A 12,500-nucleotide genomic window follows, 5' to 3' on the forward strand; every position below is an offset into this window, starting at 1 on the left:
TGTAAATTAATTAAAAGGAAAAGACTGAAATATTTAGACCCTTTATGACTCCGGTTGAGCTCTGGCACCTACTACTGTAATTTGGTATTCTTGAAATGCTTCTGCAAACTCACTGGAGTTCACCTGTGCCTAAGTAAACTGATTAGGCATAATTAGGAAATGATTAATGGTATTTTTAGCTTATTTCACTGCAACTTGTCAAGAGACTTGACCTGTGAGACCGGATTGTGTGAAGGCACAGACCTGGGGGGAAGGATGCAAGAACCTTTGTGCAGCATCGAAAGTGCGCAAGAGCACACTAGCCACCATTATTCTCAAACAGAAGAGGCCCAGCCACCCAGCCACACCAAGTAACTGGGGAGAAATGGTCTTGATAAGACAGGTAACCAATAATCTAGTAATTACTACGAATGAGATCCATAGTTCCTTTATGGAGATCGGAGAACTTTAGAGAAGGACAACCAGTGAGAAGGACTTTAGAGAAGTACCGCCCCCCACGATCGGGTCCTTATGCGAGAGTGACTGGACAGAAGCCACGCAAGAGGCGGCTTTGTCTTTGTCCACAGATATCTGAGAAGAACGATTATCTGATGTGAAATGACTGAACTATTGGCCACATTTGCCAGCAGCGTGTATGGAAGAAACCAAGCCCTGAGCATCACCTCATTAAGACAAGACAAAAGACCCTGAGTACAGTACACTGCTGATCAAATACAGGAGAGGCTCCTGTGCAAGTGTAACTGTGCAAGTTCTGGGTGGCCCAGAGTTTAGACCTGATCCGAGTAGAGCATCTCTAGAGAGACCTGAAAATGCAGTTCATTGATGCTCCCCATCCGACTTGGCTGAGTTTGAATGATTTCTACAAGAAGAACAAGAGAAACCACCAGCAGAAAGTTGCGGCAAGCATACGACGTCATTGCCAAGAAGACTCAAGGCCGTTATTGCAGCCAAAGGTGCAATGCAAAGAAAATGATCCTGGATCTTCTCCCAGCTTTTGATGTTACGCCAATACCCACCCACTGCCTAGCTAGCGAGCTCAGCCCTGTCATATGACACCTACCACCAGTAAAAGATGCACGTGCTCCTTTTCAGATACCTGGAGCTCCACATCTTTTCAAGACGCTGTCTCTGCTGCAACAAAGGGGAGCTGAACATGCTCAAAAAAGCTCTAACTACCCTTGTCAACAAGAGCAAGCACACAAGCATCCATGATTGGCTAGTGTCGCATTGACTGATAGGGGACAGAGAAATGTTGCCTCCCCTACTCCAGAGAGCATGGCCAATTTTGCTCCCCTGGACTGCTGGCAACAGATGGATGTGGCATCTCTGGGGCTTGAAACAGCACAACCACAAAGAAAGAATCATTTTCTGGTCCACCACTGAGTAGCCCTTAGTTTTTGGTTTTTAATAAATGTGTAAAATGCTCCAAAGAATGTGTTTTTGCTTTGCCATTGTGGAATATTATGTAGATTGATAAGGAAAAAAATGAGTTGAGTTCTCTTTCCATATGCACTGCATGAACCACATATTGCAAATGCGGTCCGAGTCATATTCAGACCATGTGCCACATATGCGATTCTAATTGTATACCATAACAATGCACAATTAACAGTCCGTCTTCATCTCCCAGTGAACAAGCTTTTAATTGGCATTCAGACGGCACGGTGAATAAAACACGGCTATTCACTTTCTTATAACAATATAATGCAAGGTCTTGACATATAAGTAATGCATTATTTATTCTTCATTCATTTAAAATGGATATCCAAGAATAACTGTTTTTCAAAGGTTAAACTAATGTTAATACTAAACCCAAAGTGCTGTATTCTGCATTCTTGTACTTGAATTTGTTCTAATATGACAGGGTATTTAAATCACAGAGAATCCAGGCATCTCCTGCTCTCAAGAAGATGAAGATGGAGTTTCTGGCATGATAAATGTAAGCCCCTCTGAGGTGATTATGGGAATTCAATCAGATGAATTCTAAATGCAGGCACTTCATCACTGCTGACAAGCTGAGTGGATAGATGAATGGATAGATGGATAGGTGGGGTGAGTGGACAGAAGAGTGGCTGGACAGAGGGATGGATAGATGGATGGGCGGGTGGGATGATGGATAGGTAGATGGGGTTTGTGGGTGATTGGGATGATGGACTGGCGTGGGTAGGTGTATGGATAGATGGAGAAGGGTGGGTGGATGTATGGGCAGATGGAGAAGGGTAGGTGGGTGGCTGGATGGGTGGCCAGATAAAAGGATGTAGTGGGTGGGAGGATGGGTGGAAGGGGTGTGTGTGTGTGTGTGTGTGCGGATGCCTGGAAGGTGGGAATAGATGGGGTTGGTGGACGGATGGATGGATGATGACAAAAAGCTTGACAATAATATAATAATGGCACACATCATGATGTTAGCAACAGTAAAGTTGTCCGAACATCAGGACGAAAAGCACTAAGTACTTACATACTTACTACTAACTTACTATACACACACACACACACACTTATACACAGCTGTACTGGCGCTGACTTCTGCTTCTAATTCTGTTGACGCATTCTATGGTCTTTTATGATGCGATCTACGTCACGGACCAAGCGTTGTTAAAAGGCACTGCTAGACATATAGCAAATGATATTACAGCACTTACAGAATATAAAGACCTCGCTTCAGTTAAGCCCATTTGATTACCTTTGGTAAGGCGTCACTCAGTGCAGCCATACATGAGGGGATAATAAAAACGATTGTGCTGCAGACCTGCTGTAATCTTCCACATTTCCATAACATCAGCTAGAAGAGCAAACAGCCTAGGTAAAATGGCACGCATTAATGCAGTTACATCAAATAGGCCAGAGGCACTTTAGTGCATTTTTCCTACCCACGGAGCACTCACACGTAAGCGCCAGAACAGTTAAACACAAATTGCTATATTCACTCAAGGCGAAGGAGAGACTCTCAGTGACATGCATGCACAGGACGGTAATCATGCGTCAATTCCGTCAACTACGGGATAATGAATCAGACTTTAGTGAGCAGTGGTGAGTTACAGATATTGATAAAGACCAATTCTTCATGTACTGATTGTTTGTGCATGTTCATGCATACTTGTGTGCAGATTTGCAGTCATTTGTATACAGAGCTCAGCTGTCCATATATAGTAAGAACAGCCTTTTAAAAGGATATGCACAAATGTGCTATTCTGTTATGAAGAAAGATGCATAATGGCATAATGGCATAATAGGCCAATAAATGTATTTTTTCAGGGAGGACAATTTAACTGCTTTCAGCTGAGGTCCATTCAGAAGAGAAATAGTCCTTGGTTTACTTCGGCTGGGACACACTTTCTGCTTTATTGCGCTACTGGCGTGTGATGTGTTGAGCAGTCGTACTGAATGGTTTTTTCAGCTGCATTGAAATTGTTTTGAGAGTTTATCATCCTGACAACTTGCTAGCTAAATATTTCCAAAACCACAGTGGCATGTATCTGTGAAAAACTGGATTGAGATGTACAAAATAGATTTTTCTGCAAGTCTCAATGTTTCTACAGGGCCTTTTGCCAGTTTAATAAACAGATTTGTGCAGATTTTTGGGACATCATTTTGAAACTTTTCAAGATTATAACTTCCTTATACACAGCCAGCTAGCCGAAGTGGTAGTTTTGGGTTGTCATTTATTCACAGATAAGTCTAAGTGAGTTTGGGTTAAAGTCCTATAATCTAAAGCAGGTAAGGACGTAGGTAAGGACATGAAAACCATATGGCACTGGAAAACTCCAGTGTTGGGCGTCTCCTGCAGAGCAGGGCTGCAAGGAAATTAACTTCCTTCTGATGTACTCAGGACGCAGAAACTCAGTCAGTGTGACGGCAGCAGCGTATGCATGGTGATTACTGTGTGCAGATATCCGCACAATCTCAGGCAAGCGAAAGGTACATTTCATATTGCTCTTTGAAATTGTATGCATGCTTTACCCACAGGTCCGTGTGTTCCACTGATAAACGAGGGCCCTGGGCCTATTGGAAGCTAATTCTGCATAATAATGGCTGCTTATGTGTGTGTTTGTGTGTGCTTGTGCTGCGATTCTTGTGTGAACCAAATCCTGAACCCTTGATGGACTTTGTTGCCTTTTACATGCACTTTTTTTTGTTGTTGTAATAATAAGGAACACAGACATTTATGTTTCCCTATAAATTGTCTAGGGTTAGGGTTGTAATTAAGATGAGGGTTAGGGTTAGGGTTGGAGCTAAGGTTATTTTGTCATATTATCACTGCCGTCTGTGTAATTCCCCACAAGTATAGGGCTAACATTCTAAAAGACAGACAGAGAGAGAGAGAGAGAGAGAGAGTGTGTGTGTGTGTGAGAGAGAGAGAGAGAGAGAGAGAGAGAGAGAGTGTGTGTGTGTGTGAGAGAGAGAGAGAGAGAGAGAGAGAGAGAGAGAGAGAGTGTGTGTGTGTGAGAGAGAGAGAGAGAGAGAGAGAGAGAGAGAGAGAGAGAGAGTGTGTGTGTGTGAGAGAGAGAGAGAGAGTGTGTGTGTGTGTGTGTGTGTGTGTGTGTGTGTGTGTGTGAGAGAGAGAGAGAGAGAGAGAGAGAGAGTGTGTGTGTGTGTGTAGGACAGATAAGTGGAGGACCGTTAAGAGGGTGTATACCTGCCACACCAGTGCTCCGCTGTAATGGAGGCTCCTTATCGTGTCAGTACAGGGGCACCGACTCCAGCACAACAGCTTCTGCCTCGCCAACAGCAAATCAAACACACAGCAAAGCCCCAGCACGACACACAGGCTTACTTTCCAGGAAAACGCCAGCAATTTCCTTTTGTGTGTATGTGTGTATACTTGTGTGCATATTTAATGTGTGGTCTTTTTTTTCCAGCATTCCTGAAGACCTAATGACACATTACTCTTCGTCTGAGAGAGAGAGAGAGATGGGAGAAGCAAGAAAGAGTGGGGGAAATAATCTGAAGAATAACGACACTTGCTCTTGTGTCTCTACAATGAAATCATTAAGCCTTGATGGATGGAAGAGAGGAATAAAAACTTCAGAGGGAATTGTGGGGACAAACTGGCCTGGGTGGCCTTATGTAAGCACGGACCCTGCACTCACCGCCAGCCAGCACTGGCTAGCAAGTCGCACTAAGGCCGCTGTTCTATTTTGGGGTCATATGATGTACACACACACACACACACACACACACACACACACACACACACACACACACACACACACACACACACACACACACACACACACCTCTCACTCTGACAGTATCCACTAATCAGATGCTCAGCATGACTCAGCACACTCTAGCACTCTCCTGAGTAATGAGGCACTGCTGTGATTAGGGCAACCGAGACACGGTCCTTCCATAGAAGAACTGGGAACACGTCACACCAGACGGCCGCCTGGTCTGGCAGAAGCAGACGGCACTTCTAATGGGGATCACCGAGGCTCCTCTCCAGATGAAAAAAGTTCAAACTTTGGGTTTACTTTACAAGGGTTGCATTAGCTAACACTTCTGGGGTATCTCCGGATAAGCAGACTCTCAGAGTGCAACTGGGACAGGAGCCACTCTGGTCCCTCTGAACTCAGATGCACCCTTCATGTCAAACTGACCCTTCTCAAACAAACCTTCCATTCTCACAGCCTTGTTTTTGTTTTTTTTAACATACAGCAGCAGAGACATGAAATCGGTCCCACTAAGATCTGGTCGGCGGTCCCATTTCATTGCGACGCGTCCAGCCAGACCAGATAAGACAGGTGACACATTAGGCCACAACAGCAGGGAGTCCGTCTTCATACATCCCGTGGAGCCAGCGTGCCCGCGTGACGCGCTGAGGACAATCACGCGCACAGTTGCGCATCAATCCACCCCAACACACTGGGACATCAACGGGGCTGATAGGCTGGCAGGTGAGAATTCACCATAGATAGAGTTGTGAGTTTGCATTTGTGTCTGCACGCGTGTGTGTTGCTTGCCTTTTGAGAGTATACAGCAGTGCACAGCAGTATTCCATGGCACTGAATGGTAGAGAGCAATAAAGGCAAAAAGTGTTTTATCGTTGTATTTATGGCTTTGTTCAAGTGTTTCGGTGCGGAACAACTAGCCAAACGCTCTGTGTTTGTTGGAGAGTCTAGAATGTTCTTCCCCAATGACGCTACCTAATTTGGTTCATTTGGTTCATTACCGTGCTCGTGTTTGTTGAACAGTGTCGGCTTGCCGGAGAAAACAACAGTCCAGAAGTGCTTAGCATTACATAGTTCAGTCATTTGCTTGCTCTAATGCACCTAATACAACTAATTAATTAGTCAGATTTATTTTTATTGTGTTCATGGAATAACAATTACAGATACATAAAAACATACAAGGATCTCAGTGACACTTTAAATTGGTGTGTTACAAAAGTAACCACTGAAAAACAGGGTAGTTAATACATGAGCAATACTTATGTACATGTAAATATAACTGCATCATGAGATAACTGTCTGTGGAATGCTACAATAGAAAAATATCCCAAAAATAGTCACACCAAAAATAACTGGATGTCTGTAATCAACCATTTAGAAGCTGTTCTCTTAAATATAAATTATTCAGCTTGGGGCATAATATTGAAACCAATATAAAAGAAAGGAATGAGAGTTTGTAATGACCAGCACGTCCTGGAATATAAAGCTGCCATTAGTAGCCTTTTCTGCTGTAAAATAATGTATTTTTATACCATCCCCTAACACTTGAAAACTAATTATTTACTTAATGAATAATCAAACTGAGTTGGTGTGTCAGAGCAGGAACACACTGAATTGCACATTTCTGCAGACCTTTAAGGTTTCAGCCCTCCAGTGAAAAACCTAAGAAACAATTCAGTTCTAATATCCAACTTTGATCTGGTGCCTAGAGTTATAGCCTGTGGATATGAGTTCATTGTGCTGTGTACTATCAGGGGGTAAATGTGCATGAGCATTGTTTAGTCCAGGTCTCTTAATACTCCCCGAGCGTGCAGGCTCCTACCTATCTGAGTGGAGCAGCCTAGCTCTTGGGAGAACACACACACACACACACACACACACATATGCACAATTCCACACAACCCCAACCTCTTGCTCACGCACGCACACTCGCACGCGCACACACACACAGACACAAAGACACAGTCTTAGGCTGTCACTCATACCAGAGATATGGAACAAGGAAAATTAAGCATAAAGGACTTACTCTTATCCAGAGACTGAAATCCATATTCATGACAGTTCTTTCATTGTTTCTATTAATCTACAAAAGCCTTTTATATGTGTAAACGTGTGTGTGTGTGTGTGTGTGTGTGTGTGTGTGTGTGTTTGTGCTGACTGTAGAAGGTAAGTAGCAAAAATAAAATCCGTGTGTGTGTGTGTGTGTGTGTCTAAAAGCATTATGAGATTCTTCTAACCACTGGGACATGAGATCCATTTATGAAGGCCAATTCAGGTACTGCCAAACACTTAAGCATCATGAGCTGATGTCTGGCACCATTCATTTTACTAAATTGTTTGTGTTTAGTTATTTATAAAATTTAGAACTTCCCTTCAAATTTCGGTGCACCGGATTTTTTTCATCCTTTCATAAATCCCAACCATAATTTAAGCTTTCAAGTTCTAAAATTGTAGTAAATGATTCTAACACCTGTCAAAAGAATGAGTGTGTTGCTTTTCTGGTCCTTGCTTATGGAAATGTGACCATACTTTTTATTCAAAGTTTAAGACTTACAGTCAAATCACCAACAGACAGACAGGCATATTAAACTGACATAAACTGACAGTAAACTGACTACAGGAAGACGTGGCCTGAAACAGGGTTGATTATTTACCTTATTTGCCTTTGTCCACAGAGTGGCTCCACAGTGTCTGAGAACAACAACGGCCACGGGACAGATGCAATTCACATATCAAAGCCACAATGTCAACCCGTAAGGTCTGTTAAATGCAGGAGAGAGGTTCATCTCTGGAAGGAGGAAATTGGCTGTTTGTATTGTACAGATGGAGCTACCCTGGAAGGGCCATGAGAAAGAGAGAGCTGTTTATCGGAGCGGGTGTTCACCCCAAATTTCATCAAGAACTTCCAAACATCTCCTTTTTCAAAGGAGAATTGAAAGGTATATCATGAAAGATATATCACTCTGTGTGAGTGCTCACCTTTCTACTGCTCACACCCATTTTGGCAAGAGTTCTTTCATCGATCAAAAGACAGTTTTGGGCCACGCAGAGGAGCTGAAGTGAGTGCAGCGTCTTGGCAGCGCGGAGCCGTGTGCTGGCCCCGAAGCCCAGGCTTCGGTCTGCGCTGCTTCCTGTAAGGCTACATCCTGACTGGGAAGGGAGTACTTTTACAATCTGATGTTTAAAATGCCAAGACAACCGCCGTGCAATATCTCGTCTCTCCATCAGCGATTATCCCGATTAATGGACAAGATGCCCGATGAAATGGTGGTGGCAGAAAAGCTGCCCGCGTGCTCGTCATCCTCCAGGCTCCTTCGCTTTCGTCCTGTCACACGTTCGCAGCAGCTTCTCTCAAACTCTCCCCCTTCTGGATTTGCGCTGTGGTTTCCGAGGCAACCATGCCACGTGCTTTTGTTTTGGGTTTTGTTTTCATTCCGCCTCCACCAAGAGTCCCGTGCGCTTGTTATCTCCGCCCACACACCTGTGCTTGATTGTGTTCACCCGTTCCTCGCTCACACCCCATCGGTGCCTGTGTATTCATACCCGTCTCAACTTCCTGTGTTCTGCCTGTGTTTCCTGTTTCTTACGGTTTAATAGTATGGATCAGTCCTTTACGGGTTTGCTTATCTGTGTTTCAAATCCTGTAATGGATGACAATGAGCCCTAGATTAGCCCAGTAAAGAATTACAATTAACCTCAGATTAGCCCAGTAAAGAATGACAATGAGTACTAGATTATCCCGGTAAAGAATGCTGAAATGCATGTATCTGCCTTATCCACATGATAGAGCTACTATGATGCTGAAGGGTAGAACATATGAGTTAGAAAAAAGCCCATGACGAATGTGTCCTTCATATTGTCGTTGTTTACAGGAGCATAACATTAAGTAACAGTAAATAACAGATTTGTGGCACTCATAGTGAGCTGTGTTTGTCCTCACTGGGTTACAGAGAGTGAAGAGAGCAAATTCATCTGATTCATCTAAAATTCAAAATGGTGAAGAAAATGGAAGACATTTTAGGCCATCTAATCCTGTATGAATCACACACACACACACACACACACACACACACATGTTACTATACACTGCATCTTCAAGGACCTTGTTCTACAAAAGTAAAAAGGGACGATAAAGGAAAATGTGGTGCTGAGACCCAGATTGTTTACCCCATGACGTGTACTGTTTAAACATCCAGAAACCTTAATTCAACCACCAGCAAAGCAACAGCAGTTTAATGAAGAGTGCGGTTGTATAGCAGGGTACAGGGATGATGAGATTTAAGATAAAACCAGATCCTGCAGATTACTGACAAGAAACACGCAACTATTCATCAAATAAGACAAGATAAAGGTCATGATGGGCCAACACCCAATCAGCTTCTTTGCAGTTTTAATGTGACTGTGCATCTTTGGTTGCTCTTAACAGGCTTACCAAATTGAAATCTCTATTTTAAGAAACACAGCATGCTCAACATGACACAGTTTCTCACAATGATGATGCACTCATATCTATAACGTATAGTCACGCCTCCACTCAGCTAATAGCCTCCAGATCCGCGCTATTTGCAGGATTTCCAGGGTCTACTTAACAACTGAGCCGGCGTTCAAAGGTCCAAAAGGGTGGAATGGTGGCAAGGAACAGAGAAAGCCAAAAAAGTGGGAAAGAAGTGAGTATGAGAATGAGTGAAAGTAAACAAGAGTGACAGAAAAGGTTAAGAAACCAAAAGAAAGAAAGAAAGAAAGATGAGAATAGCAGTGGGAAGAGGAGAAGGACATAATATAAGTGAGGAAGCGGATGAGGAGTATAAGGCTGTGAGACCCTAATGCACCAGAACATTACAGGAATGGGAATCATATGGAATTAACCACTAATGGCGTACGTTTACTCAAAGGGCTACGGATTATCTGCTGTAATCTAAAGAGAGTTAGAACCATGACTGCTTCCCATGTACACTTGGTTATCAGCCATCACGTAATCACTCCCATTAGAAGATTTTACACTCAGCCCAATAGAGAATCCTAACCACAGGGTGAATAGGAACCGTGACAGGACACTGTAAGGTGCACTCTCTGTATCACTCTCACACTCGCGTATGCAGATGCAGATGCATGGCAGGCATACGTATGCATGTGCACACAAATACAGACTTGTTGTCGCTGACTTGGTTTGTTTTAAACTGTGTAAATATGAACAGTTATACATGCAAATTAGCAAAAAAGATGAGTATATTTGATCTGCATAACACCTTAAGTTTTGATTAACAAAGGCACTGTGCGTGCACACTCCAGCACTTTAGATTGTATGTAGAATTATGGGCATTCTTGAAGGAAATGTTCCAGACTTACAGAGAGCACAAACATAACCTCTGGTAGTCTTCCATAGGACACAGATTTTAATTTAAAAAGTCATTCAAAACCTCAATCCTAAAAACACTGTAGCGGTATCACATCCTTATTCTAATAATGAATAATAATGTGAATGATTAGGCTTTTTAGTTGACTGTCCAAAAGTCTAACTACTGTTTACCACTTCTTACAGATGGTTTGACAAGAAGTATCTTAGCTGCAGTTTCCTGTAGGTCTTGTCTGATGTTGGTTTATCTCAGCAGTTCCCTTAGTTTCACCATTAGCAACTGTGGCATTTAGTACTCTCGTAAACGTCTTAAATATCTACATATTTGATGTACTGACGGAAGCTAAATGCTTATGGAGAATAATGTGTGATTATGTGCAGAAACGTGTCACAACCCACAACGTTCAATCCGGCACAAACGGTAATCCCAAATAATCCCAATTGAAGTACAAGTTAAATTAGCATTCTGTTCTGTCAGGTCTCAACATAAAATGGAGTTAATAGTGGTAAATTAGAGGTTCTAAAAGAATTTTCAGATCTAACATTATGCACTGTGTAAATCGCTGGACTTCCATTTCAGATGTTCCTTTTACAGAAAATGCTGTAAAGTGGTACCTTCAGGGAAAGCGTAGCTCTCGTCTCCTTCTGCTCCACCCACCTGGGAGACACAGCTGCATACGGGCCCTCTGACCTCCACACACTGATGATTTTGATTGGACGGGCCCTGTTTACCTGAGGCAATGTGCCAGGGCACGTCACTCTTACCTTTGCTATGCACACATTCTGCCTTGTTGACTCCTTACATGTAAATAGGTTGCCGGGCTATGTCGTAATATATCATGATCACGTGACTTCCAGAGCCGTTGTTTCATGACCCAGTGCTGGAACGCAGGAGTTCTGCAGCGCTAAAATTACACCTGCTCCTCGGGACTTGTCTTCCCTTGCCTGATTTACATGAACCCTCCCATTTTGCTGCACCAGCCTTCACGTACTGGTGCAATGTGAGGTGTGAAGCCCAGTTCACAGAACTATCAGTATGCTGGAGCAGCACGGCGTTTCCTGCACGGTTTTGCCCTCTGGCGTCGCCGTTCCCATGGTGCCTAGTGCCATGTGCGTTTTGTTTGGTTTTCGCACGTGCGGTGCTTCGATGGCATGTGAGCACGACTCCCCGACTCGTTTAAATTCTCTCAGATGAGAGGAGATAAGCGTCTTACGCAAGGCCCTGCCAAACTCATAGCCGAGAACATCATGTCAGGGACTGCTGATTCAGCCTTTTCCTGAGCAATATCTGATTTTCTGTGAAATGCAGAATAATTGGGGAAAACTGGACTTTAATTTTAACTCGACAGCGCAGATTTAAATGCCAGAGCTTGTCATTTTTTGTTGCTATGGAGATAAGTCAAACGAGAACATTGCGCAAAGGACTTCCTAAAAGTAGTCAGCTAACTAGTAAAGTAACGGAACATTTTTGGCCTGTGTCTCGCTAAACTAACGTTAGCATGGCAGTGCTGAAGTTCTTACCACCCAGGCATTAAGGGAGGCTAAGTTACCAGCCTAGGTATTTAACTGTGTTATTTAATAAATGCCATGAAATATAGCATTTGTCTTCCAAAATCTGTGAAATCTGTCATTTTTCAGAAACTTGGTCCATGAAATGAACCATTGTGTCCCGTGAATTTAGTAGGGTCCTAGGCGCATGAAAAGGTTATTGGGAAATGGGCCAAACACTATTTGAAGGACAGTTTAAAATAAGATTCTCCTTCCTCCACCACCTGCCCAGGTTTCCGTCTTATTTCACACCTGAGAGAAGAGGAAGCAGTGTCGTGCCCCCCTCCCCCCTCCCCATCTCCCCAACACACACACACACACACACACACACACACACACACACACACCCAGCTGGAGTCCAGTCTCCGGCAAATCACTCACAGCCAGAGTTGAGCCGTTATCAACCAGATAGCTCACTCGAGTCCCCT

General features: G+C 43.4%; 1 protein-coding gene and 1 long non-coding RNA gene across 15 annotated transcripts in view; one reads left to right on the top strand and one right to left on the bottom strand.

Annotated features, from left to right (window-relative positions):
- magi2a (membrane associated guanylate kinase, WW and PDZ domain containing 2a) overlaps positions 1 to 12,500 on the bottom strand; it is a 194,879-nt gene that overhangs the window by 84,530 nt on the left and 97,849 nt on the right. The window lies entirely within an intron of this gene.
- On the top strand, positions 4,700 to 10,232 carry LOC145659703 (uncharacterized). The gene is made up of 3 exons (XR_014125809.1): positions 4,700 to 5,067; positions 5,659 to 5,897; positions 7,847 to 10,232. It is a non-coding gene; the product is annotated as an uncharacterized LOC145659703 (long non-coding RNA).

This window comes from Electrophorus electricus, chromosome 11 (genome assembly GCF_041902795.1).
Source record: "Electrophorus electricus isolate QZ-2024a chromosome 11, ASM4190279v1, whole genome shotgun sequence".
In the NCBI taxonomy this organism is placed as follows: domain Eukaryota; kingdom Metazoa; phylum Chordata; class Actinopteri; order Gymnotiformes; family Gymnotidae; genus Electrophorus; species Electrophorus electricus.